This window comes from Callospermophilus lateralis, chromosome 2 (genome assembly GCF_048772815.1).
Source record: "Callospermophilus lateralis isolate mCalLat2 chromosome 2, mCalLat2.hap1, whole genome shotgun sequence".
NCBI lineage: Eukaryota > Metazoa > Chordata > Mammalia > Rodentia > Sciuridae > Callospermophilus > Callospermophilus lateralis.
In genome coordinates, this window is record NC_135306.1 from 146768248 (window position 1) to 146793829 (window position 25582).

Here is a 25582-nt window from a genome sequence, read left to right on the forward strand (position 1 = left end):
TTATTATTTTTTTTTAATACTCAGGATTGAACCCAGGGGTGCTTATCCACTGAGCCACATCCCCAGCCCTTTTTATTTTTTATTGTGAGACAGTGTCTCACTAAGTTGCTTAGGGTCTTGCTAAATTGCTGAGGCTGGCTTTAAACTTGGATCCTCCTGCCTCAGCCTCCTGAGCTGCTGGGATTACAGATGAGCTCCATCACACTGACCATGACTGCTTTCTTATGCCAAAGTTAGGATCCCTGTTGGTAGGAGTGGGACTGTTAAGACATGGGATGGAGACATTTGGATGGATGCAGCCTCTAGCAAGTATGCTTTTTCCACTTATTAATATAGAGCAGCCCTACCCTTGACTAGAGATTGTATTAGTTTCCTACAGCCGTTGAAACAAATTATCACACACGTAGTGGCTTACAACAACATACATTTATTATTTATCTGAGTTTTGTAGCTTGGAAGTCTGAAATGGATGTCAGTTGGCTACAATTAATGTTTTGGCAGGGATGTTCCATTCTGGAGGTCCCAAAGGAGGACTTATTTTCTTGCCTTTTCCATCTTTTGAAGTCTATTCCCAAGAGCTGGGGAATTCCTATCTCTAAATCCTTAATTTAATTACATCTGCAGCCCTGTCATCGAAGACACCATATTCATAATTCCCAGGGATGAGGATGTGAACATTCTGGAGGAGCCATTATTCTGCCTACCACAGAGATGATACAAAGAGAGTATAGATTAGAATCAATTTACTGGGTTGAGATCTTGGGTTGTTACATTATCCCTTTTATGTCTCAGTTTCCTCATCAATAAGATAGAAGGAAGAAGAGTGGTATCTATCCAAAAGTGTTGTTAGAAGTTAAGGAGTTGCAAAGTTCTCAGAACAGTATCCAGCACATGGAAAGCACCATATAAGCATTTATTAAATTCATTTTAATAATGGTTTGGTTGCCATGTGTAAGCACTGTTCTAGGTGCTGGAGACAGATCTAGAAATATGAGTTGTTCTTAAGGCACTGATGGAGTCACATACATAAATGCAGTTACTATACCATAAGGCATGTAAGTACTATAGGATTACATTGTTAAGCTCAGGAAAAGTCCAGAAATATTAGTTGAATGAATACATCTGATATCTAATTGAGTCGAGCTTTGTAATAAATGGTGTTGGCAATGAGACATAAAAAAGTATGTGTTCAAAGAAATAAGTAGTATTTTGGTGTGGTTGGAGCAAAAGATATACAGTGTGAGACGAAGCTAGTAAAGGTGGGTGTAAGCAGCTGGGTTGTGAAGTGTCAAGAAGCTTGGACTTTATCCTGAAAGAAATATAAGGTTTTCAGACTGTTTAACAGGGGAGAACATCATCAGCTTTGTGGTTTTAAAAGGCTACTGTGGTGACTAGTGTGAAAAATAGATTGGATTTGGAGAGACTGAAGGTTGTTATAGTTGTCCAAGTGGTGGATGAACAGAAGGGCAAGGACTTGAAAAGTATTTAGGAGAATCCATAAACCTTGGCCACCAATTTCATATGGACGTTGAGAGAGGAAGAATGGGGACCTATGCCTAGATTTCTGGCGTAGGAGTCAGCTGGGTTGGTGGTCCATTCGCGGAGGTCAAAGAAACATAAGAGAGAGTAACAAGTCTGTGGGGGGAAATGGCAATAGAAATTGTCAACATTCTAAAGGACTTCATGCGACTAACTTTAAGTTATCCGTATTATGGTAAAACCGAGGCTTAGGAGATACACAGGTATTACTTACTACGATGTTAAAATTATGGCTTATAAATTTTAAGGTTTATCACTACCATCGGATTCCAGACTTTTAGTGGATAATGCTACCTCAGTTTTGGACTTGATGAAATGGTCGTACAGCAAGGTACGAAGTAACGCTGTTTGGGAGTTTTAGGAAACGCAGAGTATGAACTCAGGAGAGAGGTTTAGGTAGAAAGCAGCTTCCGTGGCAAAAGAACAGGAAAGGGATCCCAGATTTTTCCTCTGTCAGTTTAGGAAAGTTCAAACTTCTCCATTATCATTCCTTTTCCCCAACTTCCCATACCCTTGCTCCTAAATCCTACCCGCCCCCCCGCCCGCCAAAAAAAAAAAAAAAAAACCAGAATAATATATTTCTGGCTCTGAGATCACAGGAGATCCGCCAGTTTTCAAATTCAGCTCTTGGCAATGAGCTAATGGATGTTGTGGTGCTTTGTAAGCTGAAGACCAGTGGGTTAGCGTCTTTTCCGATCGGGACTGTACCCATCTCGAAATCATCCAAAAAAACCTCTCAGAAGAAACGACGCTTCAAAAAAGACTGCATCGGGACACAGCGCAGGCGAAGGACAGAGAGGTGGCGCAATGACGTCACGGACAGCCCGGTGATTCCCCGGCCTCTGGCGTCATGCGCCGATGACGTCATCCAGGGCGCCGGTATCCCTAGCGGAGTTGGCCTAGCTCACGTGGGTCGTCCAGCGCTCCCCGCCCCCTCCCACCTGCTGGAGGCGGGGCGGACAGGGCTCGGCCGGCGCCGCGGCTTCGCGGGGAGGGGGCGGGGGCTGGTGGGCGAGGCGGTCGGGCCCAGCCGCGCTGCGTACAATAGTGCGGCTGCGGCTGGAGCCGAAGGTGCCGACCATACAGTAGCCGCCCCTCGCGATTTCCCCCACACGTCCCCGCCCCTCTACTCGCCCTCACGCCTCCTGGCGCCTGGGTCCCAGGATCCACCATCCTACTCCTCGGACGCTTTCCTCTCACACTTCGCTCTTTCCACGGAGCCCCGCGCTCTCGAGATTCTTCCGAAAGAACCAAGTCTCCCTCGACTTCCCACCTCCTCCCTCGGAGTCCACTGCAGCCCCTCGCGTCCCCGCCCTCGCAGATCCCAGGTCCTTCCCCAGCAACACTCCTCAGCGCGCCGCCCCGTCCCCTCCCGCGCCTCAGCGTCTCTTCCCTCGTCGATCCGTGGTCCTGAGGGGATCCCCGGCGCGAGCGGCCTGAGGGAGGCTCGGAGCGCGCAGCGGCGGCGGCGGCGGGAGGGAGAGAGTGAAGCGGCCGCTCGCGCACACTCGCGCGCTCGGGGCTCGGCTGCCGCCACCCGGGTGGAGGAGGAGGAGGAGCTGAGCGGAGCCGAGCGAGCGCGGAAGGTGAGCCGGCCTCCTGCCCGGTACCCCTGGTGTCGCTGCTGCCCGGGCCGGGGCGCCGGGGCTGGGACGGTGTAGCGGGCAAGCGGGGTGGGCTGGAGGCCTGGGCCCATTCATTCTCCCCCGGGGGCCTTCCGCCTCGGCAGGCCGGCAGGCGGGCAGGCGGGCGGGCGGGCGGGCGGGCGGGCGGGGACTCCAGGTAAGGTGAGGCAGGCGCCGCCCCGCAAGGCCGGCCGTTCGAGGCGGGCCAACAAAGGCCCCTTGTGCACGCACCGGTGCGACCGCAGGTCTCAGATGCTTGGGCACTCCTGGATCCGAGAGTGGGGCAGGGCGGAGGAGGGGTCGGGCTGGGCCGGGTGCACGACAGGACCTGGTCCCGGACCGACTCCCTTCCGAACTTCGCGGTCCTCCGACGTTCACCCTAGCCGGCTCCGGCAAAGCCTAGCAAAGCAGCGACCGATTCATTCTGCATAGAGATTGCCCGGTCCTGGCTTGGGGAATCACTTTTAGGGTTCGACGCCTTGAAAAAATAAGCGCGGTAGTACTTGACTTGGGCAGCCCCTCCCCCACCCCGGGAATACTCCGTAACTTGGAAAGTTAAAACCAGATGGGGAAAGGAGTATCATAGTGTTTCACGTTCATTATTCCATTTCAAAAAGACATGCCTATTACAACCTTCACTCTCTTGAATCTGGGAGTGTTTTGGAAGACTATTTGAGAAGTATTGGGTGTTTCTTTGATGTTGTGAGCAAAGTCCTCTTGGATAATTCATTGTCTTACCCTTTATTATATATCCAGCATTGTGAGATGTGAAGGGAAGGGTTATCATTGTGGTTACCAGTAAAAATTAAAGTTCATTAGTCTTGCCTTTATTATGAGTTGTTCCAGAGAGAAATCTTTCAATTTCACCTGGTAAAACTCTGGGCGCTCTCTCAGTTGTCAGGAGAAAACAAGTCAACAATTCAGAGATACCTCCTTTGTCTTACCCTGTGGCCTCACCTACTAACTTTGTGACCTTAAGTAGGTCACTTCCAGCCTCAAAGCTTAAGGAGTTTGCTTTTATGCTGCAGACACCGAGGCAGGTAGCAATCATCCACTCACCTTTCAAGATTCCTCTCCACTGTGAAGTCTATGCTGGCATCCCCTTCCCTCTGGGAGAGAGCTGACTTCTTCCCATTGGGGCCTTCAGAGGTTTATTGGGATTTGTACCACTGCACTTGTAACATTGTTGTTTCAATTTGGAAATTATAAATCAGTTGCAACGAAACCCATGCCACCTCACCTAGAAGTGCTGCTTTTAAGGGCTTTGGGAACATGTACCCTGCAATATTCCCTGAAGGGAATGAACTGCATGAGCCTACATGAGCTCATGGGTCTACCCGGTCAAATTGCTTTTTCAGTCATTCTTTTATTCAACATTACTGGAGTCTGGAGAGCTATTATGTTTCAAGCCTTCTGCTAAAGGCTATGGGAATTCAGTCTCTGTCTTCTGAGAGCTCAAAGTCTAGTGGGTGAGGTAGACATGTAAACAATGAAGGCCCTCTGGGGGACTCCAGTTGTCCCTGGAGTAGTGTGCAATAATTAAGGTTGCTGGACCTGTTTTACAAGTCTTGTCCTGGCCAAAGTGAGCCCTGCAGAGAAGGTAACTGGCCCCTCATCCATAAGAGGGCACTTGATAAGTAAACTTGTTCAGCTCAACTTAATATGCATTTGCTGAGCACATGTTTTGAAGTCCAGTGCTAGGCTTGGAGGACACAAAGGAAGGATCTTTGTACAACAAAACTTAATCACATCAGTGCCTCCTGCCGGACCCTTCATTGTTGAAAGATTAATTTCAGACTCCTTAACATGTAATAAGAAACTCTTAAGAGATTAGATTACTGCCTGCCTTTGCAGCCTCACTCTATATTCTCCTCACATCCTCTTTTTCATCTACGCTTTTGCATGTGCATGTGGAATGCCTGCCTTCTCTTACTTGACTGTGGATAAGTCCTTGTTGGATCTCTGGAAAGGGGTCCCTTAGTCTCTCCTCCTTTCCCTCCATGGCATGAGTTGTTTTTGTGTACAGCATTTTTATAACTCTTTGTAGCACTTCTCTGCCTTAAAGTTTTAGGAGTTTGCTTTTATGCTCCAGGACAGGCAGGTAGCAGTCACCCATGCGTAGGAGTTTGTACCTTTTTCTATTAGCCTGTGAATTTTTTGAGAGCAGAATCTGTTTCCATTTAGTGCCTAGCTAAATTCCTGGAACTTTGCATAAGTGTTTGAATGAATGTGTATGAATGAAGAAGCAAATCAAGACCCATGAGACAGGTTACCTAATCCTTTGGGTTGAAACAATTAGTTTTCAAAGTATGGTCCCTGGACCAGGATTGTCGGCATAATCTGGGCATTTGTTGGCAAATTAATGGGTCTTATCCCACACCTACAAATGAAAAACTGGGATTGGGCCTTAAAACTTCTGCTTCATCAAGTCCTCCAAGTGATTCTGATACTTGTTAAAGTTTAGGAATCACTAGGTAAGGAGATTTGATCCTGAGAAAATCTGTATCCTGCCAGTTAGCTTCCTCCTTTTTTTCTTTCCATAGTATTTACTGCCTAGTATGACATCTCATCCCACACTATGTCCATCCATCTATCCATCCCCCATCATCTTTTACAACTAGAATGAAAGCTTTCTTTTATGTTCTTGGGGTTTGTATTCAGGGGTGCTTAACTACTCAGCCACATCCCCAGCCCTTTTTAATTTGAGACAGGGTCTCACTAAGTTGCTTAGGGCCTCTTCAGGTTTTTAAGGCTGACCTCAAACTTGCAATCCTCCTGACTCAGCCTCCCAAGTTGCTAGGATTTCTGATGTAGGCCACCACATCTGGCTTGAATGAAACCTTCTTGAGAGCAATAAGTTTAAACTGATCAAGTTCATTGTTTTAAGCCCAGTGCCTAGGATAGTGACTGCAAATAGCAAACATTCAAATATTTGTTGAATGAATAATGTGATTGTCCTATTTACTGTCAGCTGCTGCAGGGGGTTTTTAGTCAAGAATGATTCTCAGGAGGAACCACTTTCCAGAGTATAGATCTAGGGGGATTCTAACATTTTTGGATTAATTAGCTAACATTTAGCCTGAATTTTTCTTCCCTTTAGTGTCTTTCTACAACTGAAGCCCGAAGGGTTTTTCTGTGTGTGTGTGTGTGTGTGTGTGTGTGTGTGTGCCTGCGTGCGTGCGCGCGCGCATGTGCACACACAAAGGTCCTGGAAACTGTTGAAATATCCTAATCGAGGTTTGTTTTTTGCACCTTAACTTTTGAGTCTTTTAACTTGAAACTGTCTCTTCTTGGTCTTCTGTGGTTTTTGTCTTCCTTCAGTGATACTTAAAACCATACAAGGGCCTATTTGACTCCACACAAAGGTTTCTCTTCCTTATGAAGCTCTCAAAATGCTTTGTTTCTTTCACTTTCTTATTATCTCTAACATACCATGCCCAGTTTTTCCTTTCCTAACTTCCCCTTGAGAGAGTGTCTTCATTTGCTCATCCATTTCCTTATGAACAGTTATTGAGTCCTTTTCCAGTATTTGAGTCCTGGTATATGACAGGTACCAGGTCCTATGCTGGAGCAGGACGCTCAGCTGTATATAGGGTGTAGCCCAAGTCCTAAAGGAGCTGAAGATAATGCAGCATGATTTGATAAGGGCTTAAATTATGAGATAAAAGACAAGAATATATTGGGGCTGGGGATGTGGCTCAAGTGGTAGCGCGCTCGCCTGGCATGCGTGCGGCCCGGGTTCGATCCTTAGCACCACATACAAACAAAGGTGTTGTGTCCGCCGATAACTAAAAAATAAATATTAAAAATTCTCTCTCTCTCTCTCTCTCTCTCTCTCTCTCCCCCTCTCTCACTCTCTCTTAAAAAAAAAAAAGAGAAGAATATGAGGGGCTGGGATTGTGGAATGGGTGGGACCCGGGTTCGATCCTCAGTACCACATAAAAATAAAGGCATTGTGTTGTGTCCATCTACCAAAAAAAAAAAAAAAAAGGTTCTCTCTCTCTCTTAAAAAAAAAAGAATATGATTGTATAGGAGGGAGAAAGCTGTCTTTGTATTATTTTTTTCTTAATTTAGGGATAAGTTTTTCAAACAATTATTTTGGTAAGCAAATTAAAAAAAGTAATTTTAAGCATTCACTGGCTTTGTTGGGGAAAACCAAAAAACCAAGGTAGAATCAGTAGTTGCCAATTTGGGACAATTCTGAATTCTACTATTGTTGTTTTTATTGAATTTTCTCTTTCTTCTTTTTTAAATCTTTCTAAGTCATAATCAGAAAGTTTGATGTTTAAGGTGATCCAAAGAATATATCTCTTCATAGATATTTTAATTATTAAGGAGTAATGTTATAATTCATAGTGGGGTAAAGTTAGGGGACCTTAATTTAGTATGTGTCTTACTGCATGACCTTGTAGTTTTATGTCTTTTGTCCTAACTCTAAGATGGGAATAGTAATAGTTGCTGTGGCTAGCTTACAGGGTTATGAAGCAACTAAATAAAATATTGAGTATAAAGAAACCTTTGAAAACCATAATTTATTAGCTAGTTTTTAAGTGGTAATAACTATTAACAGTTGCTTACATTATTGAACACCTGTTCTGTTAGCTGTTTAACAAGTTTTTTCTAGTTCTCTGAATAATCACATAAGATGATTGCTGGTATATTTTATAGATAAAGAAGCTAAGGCTCATACTGGAAAAGGAAACTTGTTCAGGCTTTTCTGCAAGTAAGTGGCAGACCTCAATCCCAGCCTATGTCCATCTGACTTTGGCAGCTATGTGCTATTTTCAGTCCTCAGGTTGCTTTCATATTTCCATATAGAGGATATAGGAATGTTTTACAAATAAAAATGTTGCTATGAGAGTTAAAATAAAATTTCTTTCTATTTAGTCTGGTCTCTTTTGTGCATTGCAAAGATTGGTGAAGACAGATTTGTATTTTTTACATTTATCATTCACACAGGAAAAATAATATCATTCCTGGGTGTTACTTTGTTCAGTCTTCTTAGTAGCCCTGTGAGGTAGGTATTCCCATTTTATGTGTTAGGAGACTGAGGATCACATAAATGTTGGCTTATTCAAAAGCACATAATTAGCAAGTGCCTGAATATTGATTTACAAACACATTTTAAAATTCTAAATGTAGTACTTTACTTTTGCCACTATAGACTGACTTTTGAACTCTATCAAGCTAAACTTTGGGGCACTCAAAGCATCCTTTTATATTCCTTCTTTACTTTTTCTAAGAAAACCTTAACTAAAGTCCACAGTTTAAACTAGAAAAAAAAATTTGCTGATTAAACTTTTTATCAGATGGTCATGACTGCATACTTTGAAGATAACATTTCTTTACAGAAGCTATAAGATTAGGTTTTATACAACATTCTGAGTCACCTGTGACTGAATGTTCATTTCCTTTTGCCATCATGAATTTATTAACATTATGTATTGCATTTTCCTGCCTTTAAGCTCTTCCTCTCATGAATAATTTCTTTTCTTTTACTCTTCTATCTTTTAGATGGGGGATATCATTTATTCTTCAGGATTCTCCAGATTATCCCTTCTTGAAGAATCGTGTAGTAATATGTCTAGAAAGAACCAGAGGTTTATTGATCTCTCTTTAATTAATTTTGTATGTTATTGATTAATTATCTAGAATTGATCTAAGTCTTAGTTATGTAAGTCCTTTATGTCTTGGCTCTTATTCATGGAGTCAGGGTTAAGTAATTTGCATGTAGCATTCGGAAATCTATTCTTACTTATGGGGCTTTCTTCCTTGACCTTTCCACTTTCAACCCTTTCCAGTGTCCTTTTTCCTTTCATACTGGGTAGGTACCAACTGAGGCTGACAAGAGCATTTTTCTCCTTTATAGAATCTGCCTTTTGAATCTCTGGGGATGATGAATGGCAATGCCAACATATACATGGCTTCTCCCTCATCTGTCTGCCTATACTAGATCTTCAGGCCCAGCTTCCTATTTCCTTCCTGATTTCCACAAAGCTGGGATTGGTATATTTCTCATTTGAACCCTTGTCCTTATAGAACTTTGTGTATTACTGCAATATTACCTGCCATTTTCTAGAGAAGGAGATAGATGTAAACACAAAAGCACTAAATTTGAAGTGAGGCAAAGAGCAACTTTTATACTTATTTAAATCTCTATTTCTTCATTTGGAAAAAAGATAATAATACACAGAGTTGTGAAGATTAATAAAATATGTGAATCAATGTTGAGCTATATAGATGTGTGATGGAATAGTTGTAATTTTATGACTTAAAAATTATGTATAGCAGTTTTTTTTTTTGAGAATTTTAATATTTATTTTTTAGTTTTTGGCGGACACAACATCTTTGTTTGTATGTGGTGCTGAGGATTGAACCCGGGCCACACGCATGCCAGGCGAGCGCACTAAGGCTTGAGCCACATCCCCAGCCCCTAGCAGTGTTTTTTTTTTTTAAATATTTTTTTTAGTTGTAGGTGGACACAATACCTTTATTTTATTCATTCACATGTGGTGCTGAGGATCAAACCTAGAGCCTCACATGTGCTAGGTGGGCGTTCTACCACTGAGCCACAACCCCAGTTCCTATAGCAATAGTTTTTATGTTGGCTGTACATTTGAACTATTTACAAAGGTTTTTTTTTTTGTTGTTTGTTTGTTTTTTTTAGAGAGAGAGAGAGAGAAAGTTTTTTAATATTTATTTTTTAGTTCTCGGGGGACACAACATCTTTGTTTGTATGTGGTGCTGAGGATCAAACCGGGCCGCACGCATGCCAGGCGAGCGCGCTACCGCTTGAGCCACAGTGAACATGCGGCCTGGGTTCGATCCTCAGCACCACATAAAAAAACAAAGATGTTGTGTCCGCCGAGAACTAAAAAATAAATATTAAAAAAATTTTCTCTCTCTCTTTAAAAAAAAAAGTTTTAAAAAAAAGGTTTTTTTAAAAGTTCAGTAGCCTGGTCTGTATCTCAAATTTACTTTAAAAAAAGTTTACAGGGGATTCTTTTTTTTTTTTTTAATATTTATTTTTTAGTTCTCAGCGGACACAAACATCTTTGTTTGTATGTGGTGCTGAGGATCGAACCCTGACCTAACGGACACCAGGCGAGCGGGCTACCGCTTGAGCCACATCCCTAGCCCCTACAGGGGATTCTAATATGCAAATAAAGTTGAAAAGCACTGTCTTATAATATTCATGTCTATTGTATGAAAACAAGTGATTTCATTGCCATTTAAAGTTCATTCATTTGCTAGACATATATTAAACATCGGGCACATTAGACATCTGGCATTGTCTCTCGCTCTGAAGAAATAGACAAATCATACCCATTTCCTACTCTTGAGTTTATCCTTTCCTGGAGAAGCAGACATGTATATAGACAATTATACTCTATTGAGTCAAAAGTGACACAAGGTGATATGTGTGGGTGCAGTGTGAACACAAAAGAAGAGCATCTACCCTACTTAAAATGGGGGTGGCCTAGAAAGCCTTGTTAAAGGAAGTGACACCTCAGAAGTGTCCTGAAACACGAACAGGGGTTAACCAGGAACAGTGGAGGAGGGGTAGCAACAGGGGAGAGGAAGGGCCTCTAGAAGAGCAGTTAGGAGAGCCAGAAGATTCAAGAGCCTGTGTGGGGAACCCTGAGTAGTTTTTATTGCTTAGATGGTGGGACTCAAAGTGGGGAGTGGTGAAAGCAGAGACAGGATCCAGATGATAAAAGGCCTTTTGTATGATGTCTAAGGTACTTTCACTAATAAGATCTCACATTGTTCTTCAAACAATTCCCTAGGTTATCTAGGACAGGTGTTCATTTGCCTTCATTTTATAGAAGAGAAAACTGAGAGGTTAATTTAATTGCCTGAGGCTATACATCATATTTATGATTTGAAGCCAGATCTTTCTGACTTGAACTGATGTTTCTCATTAGCTGTCTCACTCATTTACAGGATTGTGAGGATCAAGCTAGCTCTGTGAATTTATGTATAGCAGTTGGTAAGCTGGAAAGTGTTTGCCTGATATTGGCTCTTAGCTGGGAGTTTGCAGTAAATGACCTCCAAAGGTGTTTTTAAGTTTGGGGTTCTTAGAATTCTTAATTGCTGGGATTTTTTTCCCCCCAGGAGTTAGTAAGCAGGGTCCAACAACCTAAAATATTTTCAGATACTTTCTCTTCCAAGTTGAGTGTCTACCTAAACCATCTTGTTTGTCTTAAAGATATGTTTATATTTCTTTTAGTATGAAAGAGTAAATTTTTCTTACACAAAATTTGGAGATTAGAGATTAAAATACCTCCAACAAATTCATCAGAATTTTATCATACCAATATTATAATTTCATCTATTTCCTTCTTATCTTTTTGAAAAATGAGTTTGGCATAGTGATCTCCCTGTTTCCCAGTAACCTTTGCTCCTTAACCTCATTGTATTTTGGGGATAAATGAGCTCAGGAACAAATCAACATCATCAGCTTCATTGCCATGGAACTTAGAATATTTGCCTAGCATGCTTGGTCCTACCACTGAGCTACACCCACATCCCTTCAAAAAACCTTTTATTTATTTATTTATTTATTTATTTTCATACCGGGGATTGAACCCAAGGGCGCTTAACCACTGGACCACATCCCCAGTCTTTTTTTTGCATTTTATTTAGAGACAGGGTCTCAGTGAGTTGCTAAATGTCTTGCCAAGTTGCTGAGGATAACTTTGAATTCACAAATCCTCCTTCCACAGCTTCCAGAGTTGCTGGGATTGGGTGTGAACCACCACTCCCTGCTTCAAACAGTCTTTTACAGAATGAAGACTTTCATAGTACCAAACACTTTATATTTGATTTTTTATTGAATTCTAAAATGTGTGTGTGTGTATTTTTTTCATTCCTGTAAGAGATTCCTCTATGCTCTTGTACAAGTGAGGCAATTTGGAGATATCAAGCTGGAATTTGCAGATATTTTAATGATTATTTATTGTGTAATTATAGCAAGTCAAATAAATTTGTCACCCTAAGCCTCAGTTTTCCTTAGGTGTCATATATATCTGTTGAATTTGATATCAATTTCCCCAGCTCAAATATTTGTAACAGTGATTCTTAACCTTCTGCCATCACCCTTTCCCTATAATACAGTAGGACATAGTCCATCAGTAACAGCATTTCACTATGGAAAGAATTCCCAGTGGACTAGAAGAGCACAATTTATAAATTTCCAGGTTGGGTTATGGGTGGAATGGGACTTTATATAGTTGGACAGACTCTTAATCCTCTATCACCTGTTGGATAATTACTATTTCATACCATTCTCTCTTATTTAAAATTTTTTCTCATCTGGAGTTGTCTAGCCCAGAGTATGAGGTTTTCAGGGTAGATTTTTTTTTTTTTTTTTTTTAATTTGGCACTGGATGTTGAACCCAGCTCATCAATGTGTTCTACCACTAATCTACCCCAAGCCCCTCAGAATGGATTTTATTTGATATTTTATTTGATAGTTAATCTCAAGAAGATATCTTTATAAATTTATAAAGCAACTTAAGAAGAATAAACAAAAACCAGATGATCAAACTGGAAAAATCCATAATGATATACTTTTGAAAATTTAAATTTCTTGAGTAGCCTAGAGATATTTGATGTGTGTGTGTGTGTGTGTGTGTGTGTGTATACAGTGACATATACACACAGTTTCACATACAGTCTGATAATTGAATTCTGCTCTAAGATATTATATTTTTACAGATGAAGAGATGTTAGGTGGCTTGTGCATGATAATATAGCTGAGAGGTTGCAAACTGGAATCTTTAATTCAAATCTTCTGTCTCCAAATCTGGTGTTTGCTCTTCTCCTGATCATTCATTTGTGTACTCCCTTGACCAGTGGCGTTTCCTTTATTTTCCCTTGACTTCTAAATAATTCCAGGTTAAAAAAAAAAATCCAGCTTCCTGAGGCAATTGCCAAAGCCTCCCTGCAGCCCCCCACCATAGAGAATCAAAATAAGGACATGAACCAGCACTTTTAAACATAGTGTCTTGAGAGCAGAATATTCTATTGTCAGTTAAAACATACACACAGATAAATATTGAGGAACAAATTGATTATTTCAAGTTTGTAAGTGGTCTTGATCCTGCCTCTGGATATCCTTAATACAATAGATCTAAGGTTGAATTCCACAATTAAAAAAATTCTCCTTTGAGTTAACTCATCTTGAAACTTCTGTTGTAAACTTCTTTCAACTTTTATGTATGTTTCAAAGTTCTTTTTTAAAATTTTTTATTTATATGTGACAGCGGAATGCATTACAATTCTTATTACACATATAGAGCACAATTTTTCATATCTCTGGTTGTATACACAGTATATTCACACCAATTCGTGTCTTCATACCTGTATTTTGGATAATAATGATCATCACATTCCACCATCATTATTAACCCCATGCCCCCTTCTTCCCCTCCAACCCCTCTGCCCTATCTGGAGTTCGTCTATTCCTCCTGTGCTCCTGCTCTGTATCCCACTGTGAATCAGCCTCCTTATATCAAAGAAAACATTCGGCATTTGGTTTTTTGGGATTGGCTAACTTCACTTAGCATTATCTTCTCAAACTCCATCAATGTACCTGGAAATGCCATGATTTTATTCTCTTTTATTGCTGAGTAGTATTCCATTGTGTATATATGCCACATTTTTTTTTATCCATTTATCTATTGAAAGGCAACTAGGTTGGTTCCACAGTTTAGCTATTGTGAATTGTGCTGCTATAAACATTAATGTGGTTATGTCCCTGTAGTATGCTGTTTTTAAGTCTTCATGTATAGAGCAAGGAGAGGGATAGCTGGGTCAAATGATGGTTCCATTCCCAATTTTCCAAGAAATCCATACTGCTTTCCATATTGGCTGCACCAATTTGCAGTCCTACCAGCAGTGTATAAGTGTACGTTTTCCCCCACATCCTCACCAACATTTATTGTTGTTTGTCTTCATAATAGCTCCCATTCTGACTGGAGTGAGATGAAATCTTCAGATTGGTTTTGATTTGCATTTCTCTAATTGCTAGTGATGATGATCATTTTTTCATGTATTTGTTGATTGATTGTACATCATCTTCTTAGAAGTGTCTGTTCAGGTCCTTGGCCCACTTGTTATTGGATTATTTTTTTTTTCGTGCTTAGCTTTTTGAGTTCTTTATATGCCCTAGAGATTAGTGCTCTATCTGATGTGTGAGGGGTAAAGATTTGCTCCCAAGATGTAGGCTCTCTATTCACCTCACAGATTGTTTCTTTTGCTAAGAAGAAACTTTTTAGTTTGAGTTCATCTCATTTATTGATTTTTGATTTTAATTCTTGGGCCACAGGAATCTTATTAAGGAAGTTGGGGCCTAATCCCACATGAGGGAGATTAAAGCCTACTTTTTCTTCTATTAGATGCAGGTTCTCTGGTTTTATTCCTAAGTCCTTGATCCATTTTGAGTTGAGTTTTGTGCTTGGTGAGAGATAGGGGTTTAATTTCATTTTGTTGCATATGGATTTCCAGTTTTCCCAGCACCATTTGTTGTAGAGGCTATCTTTTCTCCAATGCATGCTATTGGCACCTTTGTCTAATATAAGATAATTGTAGTTTTGTGAGTTAGTCTCTGTGTCCTCTGTTCTGTACCATTGGTCTACCAGTCTGTTTTGGTGCCAATACCATGCTGTTTTTGTTACTGTTGCTCTGTAGTATAGTTTGAGGTCTGATATAGTGATGCCACCTGCTTCATTTTTCCTGCTAAGGATTGATTTAGCTATTCTGGGTCTCTTATTTTTCTAGATGAATTTCATGATTGCTTTTTCTATTTCTGTGAGGAATGTCATTGGAATTTTGGTCAGAAGTGCTTTAAATCTGTATAGTGCTTTTGGAAGTATGGTCCTTTTGATAATATTAATTCTGCCTATCCAAGAGCAAGGTAGACCTTTCCATCTTTTTTTTTTTAAATTAATTTTTATTGTAGGTTGTTCAAAACATTACATAGTTCTTGATATATCATATTTCACACTTTGATTCAAGTGGGATATGAGCTCCCATTTTTACCCCATATACAGATTGCAGAATCACATCAGTTGCACAACCATTGATTTACATATTGCCATTCTGGTGTCTGTTGTATTCTGCTGCCTTTCCTATCCTCTACTATCCCCCCTCCCCCCTCCCCTCCCCTCTTCTCTCTCTACCCCCTCTACTGTAATTCATTTCTCCCCCTTATATTTTTCCTCCTTTCCCCTCACTTCCTCTTGTATGTAATTTTGTATACCCCTGAGGGTCTCCTTCCATTTCCATGCAATTTCCCTTCTCTCTCCCTTTCCCTCCCACCTCTCATCCCTGTTTAATGTTAATCTTCTTCTCATGCTCTTCGTCCCTACTCTGTTCTTAGTTACTCTCCTTATATCAAAGAAGACATTTGGCATTTGTTTGACCTTTCCATCTTCTAAGATCTTCTTTAATTTCTTTCTTTAGGGTTCTGTAATTTTCATTATATAGATCTTTCACCTCTTTCCTTAAGTTGATTCCCAAGTATTTTTTGTTTTTTGAGCGTATTGAAAATGGGGTGGTTTTCTTTGTTTCCCTTTCTGTGGATTTGTCACTGATATAGAAATGCCTTTGATTTTTGGGTATTGATTAAAAAATTCTTTTTAAATTATAAAATGTGAGGGTTGTGGGTATAGCTCAGTTGGTAGAGTGCTTGCCTTGTATGCACAAGGCCATGGGTTCAATACCCACCACCACAAATAAATAAATAAATAATAAAATACAGGGATGGGGAATATATACACGAACATCTATTATTTAGATTCTATGATATTTTGCTGTATTTGCTTTATTGCATGTCTGTTCATCCCTCAATGTGTTCATTAATCCGTATTATTTTGAATCATTTCAAAATAAGTTTCAGGTATCAGAATACTCTACTATTAAACATGTTAGCATATACATAGAGCCATACCTGCTTCTCTATGGCTTTATTTGATTAATGTTTATTTGCCCTACTAGATCCTAAACTTCAGAGAATCATTTATCTTTAAGACATGGCCCTTAAAGAGAAAAATTTTAATATAGTACCCTTTTCCTTAAAATAAAAGTATTTTTTTTTTGCTTCACTGTTGTATTTCCAGTGCCTAGCATATAGTAGGCACTCATTTTTTAAATGAATGAATGAAAGCATACACACAAATTCTGATCCACACCTTTTCTTTCTTTCTTTCTTTTTTTATTTTGGTCCTAGTGATTGAACGTAGGGCCTTGTGCATGCTAGGCCATGCCGCATATGACTTCTTTACTAAGAAAATTTGTTTTTTTTCCAAGTTTAACAAATATAAAGGTATCCTTTTAGTATCTGTCTGAGAGGGTAGAAAAGAAGAAACCTCAATGTGCTAAATATATAGCTGCCTAGTGCAAGTACCTCTAACTTGAATAAAAGTTGAAGGCATGCCCTGATGCTTTCTAGGAGTGTGGATATTTTTTTTCTTTTTTCTTTGTTTTTTTTTTTTTTTTTTAGTCTCTATAAGTTGCTTAGGGCCTTGCTAAATTGCTGAAGTTGGTTTTGAACTTGCAATCTTCCTGCCTCAGCCTCCCATGCACTGGGATTACAGGTGTGTGCCACTATGCCTGGCCGGAAAATTCTTAAGATCACCAACCATTCTGGGTATTTTGTTTTTTATTTGAATTGAGGAATTTCACATTACTAACAAATGACATTAGATTGAGGTCCTTTGCCTTCTACAGGGTCAGTTCTTTATACTACAATTCAAGTCAGTCGAAAAACAGTGGCAGTTTTCTTTTAGATTAGTATTATTTTCTTTAAAGTGCCTCACATTTCTAAGGGTTAACAGATATAATATTCTTCCATTAAAATAACAGAACTGTATTCTACACACTTGCTTTGTAGTACTTTTAATTCATTTAAAATTCAGTTATGATACTATCATTCTAACAAGCTCTGTTTCTCTTTTTTGGTTTATATAAACATACATCTTTGCATAGCTATAATATAGAGCAGAGTTTGCCCTTTTTTCTTGTCCTATAATTATTCTTGTCATGTTACTCCTTCATTTTTACTATAAAATTTAGGATTACATTTCATAATTATCCTCAAACTATTTTGTCAGTTGGGGTTCTCCCAGAGAAGTGAAACCAATAGGGGAATTCTTTTTCAGGGAAACCTTAGTTTTGTTCTTAAGGTCTTTCAACAGGGTTAAATCCACACAATTACAGAGGATACCTAAGGTCAATTGATTCTACACATTAATTGCATCTATATTACTTTATAGCAACACCAGGATTAGTGTTGTTTTTAGTTAATTAGTTAGTTTATTTATTTTTGGATTGAACCTAGGTATGCTCAACCACTGAGCTGCATTCCTGGCCCTTTTTATTTTTTCTTTTGAGGCAGGGCCTTGCTAAATTGCTGAGGCTGGCTTTGAACTTGCGACCCTCCTGTCTCAGCCTCCTTTGGATTAGCATTTAATTGAAAAAGTGGAAACTATAGTCTAACCATAAAACTATCACAACCACTTATGCCTTTTTTATTATAAATTACATTGATATACACATCAATGTGTACAGTGCACAGTGTTTTTCCTATAATCTTGCATATAGCTTTCTCCTTTCAGAAATTCCTTTAGAATACATTTCCATAGGTAGGATTATTGGATCAAGGGGTACAAGACCTAATGGGCTCTTTTTGAGGATTTAATATTTGCAAACTGAAAATAACTCTGCAGCCTTTTTTTTAAAATGATTTCCTCAGAAGTTGTTCTATTTAATTGATTCATTTCCCTTTTCCACAAGCTATGTATCTCCTTGTTTTCTAGCCCTGAAAATTGCACACTTTTCTTCAGTTTTTCCCTGATTCTTCACCTACCACCTTCTTTCTCTTCTTCTCACTTTCGGACCTCATGCCCTGCCTTGTCCTCACATATTATAGATGAAATAGTGCCCTACATTCCCACTGTTTAAAATCTAAAGTTCTACTTGTATTTGTATCCATTCTTGCCTCTGCCCCTTTGCTATGGTTTGAATATTGTCTGTCCTCTACAAAACTCATATTGAAATTTGATGGCTGTTGTGATGTTGGGAATTGGGCCTTTAAGGGATGATTAGGTCATTGAGAGGGACTAATGGGACTGGATTAGTTATCAGAAGAATAAGTTGTTTTAAAGGGAGAGTCCCTAGTGTTTTGCCTCTTCTACACTTCCCTGCTTGCCCTTCTGCCTTCTGCCATGAGTTGAAGCAGCATGGAGCACTCACCAGTACCCTGCTTTTGAACTTACTAGTCTCTAAAACTGTGAGCCAGTTAATCTCTGTTTTTTAAAAATTACCTAGTCTTAGCTGTTTTGTTATCAGCAACAGAAAACAGACTAAGACACCCTTCTTTGATGACAAAAGAAGTGATCCCTTTTCTAGGAAAGGGCTCCACATGCTTTTGGATTCCTTCCCATGGTCCCTTCTTGGGAATCTCTTTATGTCTTCTTTAAATTTTGTTTTCTACAGAGTTTTTGTAGCAATATTCAGACATTCTATTTAAAGGAAAACAACTTTCTTCTCCACGAAACACAAGTGTTCCTGAGATCCCATGTCAGACACTAGCTAAACCCTCTCTGCTCTCCTTCAAAGCTAGTCATCTTAAGTAGCTGTTTACAACTGCTGCTTCTAGTTCCTTACCCCTATTTACTCCGCAGCCTGTTTCACTCTACTTCTACCCCCACCACCTCATTACAAATTGCTCTTGCTAAGGCCACTGATGACCCCATTGTCTACCTAAGAAAAAAAAAGCAAACAAACAAAAAACAACATAGCTCCTCTCCTCCATACTCAGTCATTCCATAATATCATCAAAATATTCAGGTGTGCTGGGCATGATGGTGCACACCTATAATCCCAGTGATTTGGGAGGCTGAGGCAGGAGGATCATAAACTCAAAGCCAGCCTTCGCAATTTAGTGAGGCCCTAAGCAACTCAGCAAGACCTTGTCTCAAAAAAATTAAAAAAAAAACAAAACCCCAACCAACCAACCAAACAACAACAACAACAAAAAACAAAGGGCTGGGGATATCGGTAGTAAAGCACCTTGGGTTTAATACTTGGTACAAAAAAGAAATTAAGTTGTGATTCAGATGTCATGCTGATTTTTATTTATTTTATTAATCAGTTTGAACAAAACCAAGTAAGGCCTGCACCTTACACATCTTTTGTGTCTTTAGGTATCTCTAAATTCCCTCTCAATCTCTTTTTCCCCCTCCTTTCAATTTATTTGTTGAGGAAATCACACTGTTCTGTAGGTTACTCCCTGTGGATTTTGTATACCACAATTTAACAAGTTCCTTGGTCCTACACATTTCTTGTAAATTAATAGCTATATTTTTAAGTTTGATTGCTGGATTGCACGTGACTAAAACACTCAGGGGTCACTCGAGGGGAACTGGGCTAACTGGGCTAACTGGGCTGTGTGAAATAACCATACAAGAGACAGAAATAGCTGGGGGCATAGCTCAGTAGAGTGTTTGCCTAGCATGCACAAGGCCCTGGGTTCAATCCCCAGTACCATCAAAAAGAAAAAAAATAATAAAGATATTGGGCTGGGGATGTGGCTCAAGCGGTAGCGCGCTCGCCTGGCATGCATATGGCCCGGGTTCGATCCTCAGTACCACATACAAACAAAGATGTTGTGTCTGCCGAAAACTAAAAAATAAATATTAAAATTCTCTCTCTCTCTTAAAAAAAAAAAGAGAGACAGAAATACCTTTTTCTTTGAGGGTGCTGTGACGTGATGGCTCTTTTGACCTTAAGGGCAGACCCCTTTTATTCAGAAGATATTCAAATGAGGCACTGGGTCAGGTTTCAGGGGGTTGAGTCTAGCTTCATAATGTCTGCTGTCAGCAGGCTAACTGCCATCTAGGTAGGCCATACCCAAGGGCAGAGTAAGAGAAGGGGACACACAAAAGGCATTTTCTTGGAACATTCTATCCCAAACAGGGCAGGGGTAATATTACAAAGGAATAGGTGAGCATAGCTTCATCCATGGAGATGTAGGAAGGCATGCCCATGCAGGAGACACAGTCACTCGCTGGAACCCTAGAAGACCAGGGCTATCCAGCAGCATGACCGCAGGACGCCACACCCCTCAATAGGGGAGACTGACACGGTCACATGCTAGTTGGCCTCCCACACTTGATCAGATTTAGGTTTTTTGTTTTATTTCATTTTGGTTTGCATGGCCACTTCATAGGCACTGATGTATTTTTTTCATCTAGAGGCTCATGGTTCTGGGAGTGTTGGCACACACTGTAATCCCAGCGGCTCAGGACTGTGAGGCAGGAGGATCACAAGTTTAAGGGCAGCCTCAGCCACTTATCAAGGCCTTAAGCAACTCAATGAGACCTTATCTCTAAATGTAAAGTAAAAATGGTTGAATGATCCTGAGTTTAATCCCCAGTTCCAAAAGAAAAAAAAAATGGTTCATGGTGTCTGGGTGTCCCATAGAATTCCCTTTTCATTATCATCTCACTGGACCTCTCATCAGTTTTTTGTTTTGGCAGTGGGTGGGGTGTGTTTTGACCACTGAGCCACACCCCCAACCCTATTTTTTATTTTATTTAAAGACAGGGTCTCACTGAGTTGCTTATCACCTTGCTTTTGCTGAGGCTGGCTTTGATCCTCCTGCCTCAATGTCCTGAGCTGCTGGAATTATAGTCTGCGTGCCACCTCGCTGGACCTCTCATCAGTTGCCATTCTTGATTCCTTCCTCTTTATAATGGTGTTCTCTGCTGGGTGTTGTGGTGGCTACTTTGAAGGATGAGGCAGAAGAATGAGGCAGGAGAGCCCAGGAGTTCAAGGCCAGCCTAGGCAACACAGCAAGATATCACTTACCTTGTTGTTTCCTACCTCTGTCATTCCTCTTTATTGTATTGCCTTTTTCTACCTTGAATTTAAATGTTAGAATGCCCCAAGGGAGAATTCTCTTCTAGTCTTCCAGGATGTTCTTCCTTCTTGATTTTCCTTGTTCTCCTACCTTTGGATGTTTGTAGAGAATGACTCCTTTATTTTCTTGGATGTTTCTAGCCTGAATCTTTCTTCATACCTCTAGACCCCTATGTTCAGTTGCCTGCTCCATAGTTTCACCCAGAGATCAATGTCTTTTACTTACTGTACTTTAAAATCACATTCTTTATCTTGTCCTATTAACCTGTTCTGGCCTCGTTATCCTGGTTTAGTAAGTGGCATCTTTATTTCCTTAGTTGCTCAAACCAGAAGTTTATCATCACTGACACCTCCATCTTCCTTTTCTTCTACATGTACTACATTTCTAGTCTTGTCAGTTGTATTTATTATGCATTTTCTTATTCAATCTGCCTCTCCTGTCATCACCCCTCTGATCCAGATTATCTCAATCTTTACCCCTGGACTAGTACACTAACCTTTTAACTGAGTTTTTCTCCTTAAAACTTATTTAAGGTTTTTTCCCCCTTTCATTTATAAGAAAATAGAACATCCTATACATGATTATAAGATTCTGAATGACCTGGCCCTTACTTTTGTTTTTCTAACTTCTTTTTGTGCTACTCTCCATCTCAGTGGCTGTGCTTCAGAGTGACTAACATTTTTTTTTCCCTCTCTCTGTTCTACAAAGTTTGAGAAGGTCTTTCTTCTGGACCTTCATACTGCTGCTCCCTGGTAATGCTCTTCATAGAATCTGACTTCTGACTTCTTCCATTTCTTCCTTTTGTGAATAAATATTCAGTATCTACTTTGAGCTAGGACCTTACTCATCTAAAGAAGATCCCCTTTGTTTTCCTCTTGCAGCATTTTGTTATTCTCTGTAATGGCATTTGTAATGATTTGTATATTGTAATTGTAATTTATAATTGTATATTTACTTGACTGTTATACATCAGGACTTTCAGCTTAATGGAGTTAAAAGTCATGTCTCTTTTGTTTACCCTTGTACCCCATCACTTAGTGTAATGCCTGGAACATACCAGTATTGGAAATATTTGCTGAATTAAACCTACAATATCAGTAAAATTGATTATTAAGCCTTGTCAGTTTAATCCCTGAAGTGTTGTTTTTTGGAACTTGTTTCTCTTTCTTTGTTCCTTCTGCTCAGGTATAGGCTATAATCATCTGTTCAGTTGCTTTTAGTAACTTTTTTTTTTTTTTGGTATCAGGGATTGAACTCAGGGGCACTTAACCACTGAGATATCCCCAGACCTTTTTTTATTTTTTAATATTCTTTTTTAATATTTATTTTTTAGTGTTTTAGGTGGACATATTATCTTTGTTTCACATTTATGTGGTGCTGAAGATGGAACCCAGTGCCTCGTGCATACTAGGCGAGCACTCTACCACTGAGCCACAACCCCAGGCTCCATCCCCAGACCTTTTTTGTATTTTATTAAGAGATAGGATCTCACTGCATTGCTGGCCTTGCTAAGTTGCTGAGGCTGGCTTTGAACTTGTGATCCTCCTGTCTCAACCTCTGGAGCTGCTGGGATTACAGGCATGTGCCACCATGCCCAGCTTTTTAGTAATTTTTGAACTAGTAGTTAGAAGGCCAGTCTTTCTGCCCTCTTATTCAACATTATTCTGCCTGGAATAATTTTTCTAATCCTGTAGCTCTTGGCTCCAAAGCCATCATTGTTGGTAGGAGAATATGCAAGTTAATTTGTTACTTAGTGAACTTAACAATTGGAACTTGTTACCCAGCTACCTCTTCAGCCTCATCTTGCTGATCCTACTCCATCATCTAAAAGGATTTTCTTTTTTTTTTTTAATTTCACATCATATCATCCTATTCCCTTAGCCTGGAATTCCTTTTCTTCTCTGTTAAAACTCTTAATTCTTCAAGATCTAACTTGTATATCATTTCTTCCATGTGTGCATTCCCAGTCTTCATCACCATTCATGATTATAAGTTCATAGAAGAGAATATTTTGTTTCTTTATTTCTCAGTATCTTGAACCGTGCCTGACATGTAGTAGGTTCTCAATAAATATTTGTTGAGTTATTGAATAGAATAATTGTTAATCAGATATTTTAAAAGTTTTCTTGAATTTCCATAGCACTTTCCTCATCTTTTGCACTCTAATTAGATGTATAGACATTTGCTTGATATCCATAGGGACTGACCATTTATATAATTAGGTACCACTCTAACATTCCTCTGGCTCACTGTTAGGTTCTGTCCTCCTCACTCCTTTCATTAGTAAGTGCCCTTCTAATGGCAGGAAGATGAACATCTAACAATATGGTACTGATAGATTCTAAAATGAAAATTGAAGAGTTTTATGAAGTTGAAATAGAGTGATATTGGAGAATGGCTTGAACCACACACAAACTATTTTAAAATTAGACCACTTTAAAACTGAAGGAAATCCCATAAATGTGTGCAATTTTTATATTTTATTCATCAGTTAAAACTAAATTTAAAAAGCTGAAAGGGAAATTAATGTGGTTAATGACATAATAGGAGGGTTGGAAGATAATGATTTAAGTAACAGAGGATTTAAGAAAGACCCTTGGGAAAACTAGTAAAGCTCTTAAATATTTTACATAATTGATCTTATCAACATGTTTTGAAAGCCAATGTGAAGTGACAGATGTTCTTTAAGAATTACCTTAGTGGCAATTATAACTTAAATTTTGTTAAATAATTATCAAAATTGCTTTAGATTTATCTTATAAATCACCCTCCCCCCATTAAAGATGCACTCAATTTTGGGGATGGTTTATTAGAAATTTTGGTACCTTAAATTTGTAGGTGCAGTCCTTAGTGGCAAGTGACACCTTACTGCCTTTATGAAGGCTGTCCTTTACACTTAAAATAACTCTTTTCTTCTTGCCTGTCCCTCCTCTGCCAGATGACACATTGTTCATTTTCTCTTAATAACATCTAGGTTTATATATTTCAACAACTTAAATCCTTTTTCTTTACAGTTGTTTATATGAATTTGCACTCTTTAAAAAATATTTTTAGTTATAGATGGACACCTTTATTTATTTTTAATGTGGTGCTGAGGATCGAACCCAGTGCCTCATATGTGAGAGGCACTACCACTGAGCTACAATCCAACCCAGAATTTGCACTTATTTTTTTTTTTTTTTTAGAATTTTAATATTTATTTTTTAGTTTTTGGCGGACACAACATCTTTGTTTGTATGTGGTGCTGAGGATCGAACCCGAGCCGCAGGCATGCCAGGCAAGCGCGCTACCACTTGAGCCACATCCCCAGTCCAAGAATTTGCACTTTTGAAGAATAGTTGAAGTAGTGTTTTGGGGTACTAGTTATCCTTGGATTACAAAATCCCCTCTGTGTATGCTGGTTCCCCCATTAGATTTAGCTCACTGAGGTTGGGACGGTGCTTTATTCATTATATTCCTGTGATTCCTGTAATGTACTTACATAGAGATAAAGGAAGAAGTGAAAAACAATTGAGGGGATTTGGAAAAGCTCCTTAAAAGAGACTGTATGAGGGGCTATCCTCAGCGCCACATAATGATAAATAAAGGCATTGTGTCCATCTACAACTAAAAAATATTTAAAAAAAAAAAAGAGAGAGAGAGAGAGATTGTATGATCCAGAGCTTGTATGGCAGGTGTATGGTAACTGTTACACTTTGTTAGGTTGAAAAGGAAAATGTGTCTTGTTCTTTGTTTTGCCAGTTTCTGCCTAGTGTGCACTTTAATATTCAGAATCTGTTCTCTGCCTCAGTAGCTCTTGTTCTTATTGTAATTCTTCCTGGAGATTGAGATGGAAATGAGAGAAGCTTTGGGCTGCTGCCTGGGTATCCACATTCATGAGAACTTAGAAATGCAGAGGGACCAAATGCCAGGCCTGACCTAGCCAGCACCAGGTCAGCCAATCATTGCTTTCCTGCTCTCCCTTTGTTCTCTGTGCCTCCAGCCTTCTATCTGCTGGAGGTTTGTGCTACAGCTGTTTCTACCAATTAATGTGATGCTAATGTGCCCCTTAATGAAGCTGGGGAATCACATGGTCCCAGTTAGTGGCTAAGAACTCCACAGTGGCAGCCTTCAGAGTACCTTTCCATGAATAATTGGTCTAGGTACCTGAATATTTTTTTGTATTCTTGAAATCATAGAAACAGAAACTGAACATGACATTAGCCTAGGGTGTCTAACCCCTTCTTTTGTATGGAAGAGGTAAGAAAAGCCAAAAACAAAAAAGGCTCTTACCAAATTAATTCCAAACCTCATATTTCACCAAAGCTCTGTGTCATTTGATTTTATCCTTTCTATGTTGTGTAATAGTTAAACCTCTGCCTGACCTAACTTTGAATCCTGTGACCCTCCCATTTACTAACTGTGTGAATTAACCTCTGTAGTTTTAGTCTCTTTATTCTTAACTGGTACTACTAACACCTACTTCATAGGTTTACTATTAGGGTA

The 25582-nt window shown here is 39.6% G+C and overlaps 1 protein-coding gene across 2 annotated transcripts in view; it reads left to right on the forward strand.

Moving 5' to 3' along the window:
- Positions 1–3080: 3080 nt before the first annotated feature.
- Positions 3081–25582, forward strand: part of Pak1 (p21 (RAC1) activated kinase 1) — a 149154-nt gene continuing 126652 nt past the window's right edge. The window contains exon 1 of one of the 2 annotated variants that reach the window (XM_076843942.2): positions 3081–3125. The gene's annotated coding sequence lies outside the window, so the exon portion shown is untranslated. The remainder of the gene's footprint in view (positions 3126–25582) is intronic. The other variant, XM_076843940.2, reaches the window with a different exon arrangement.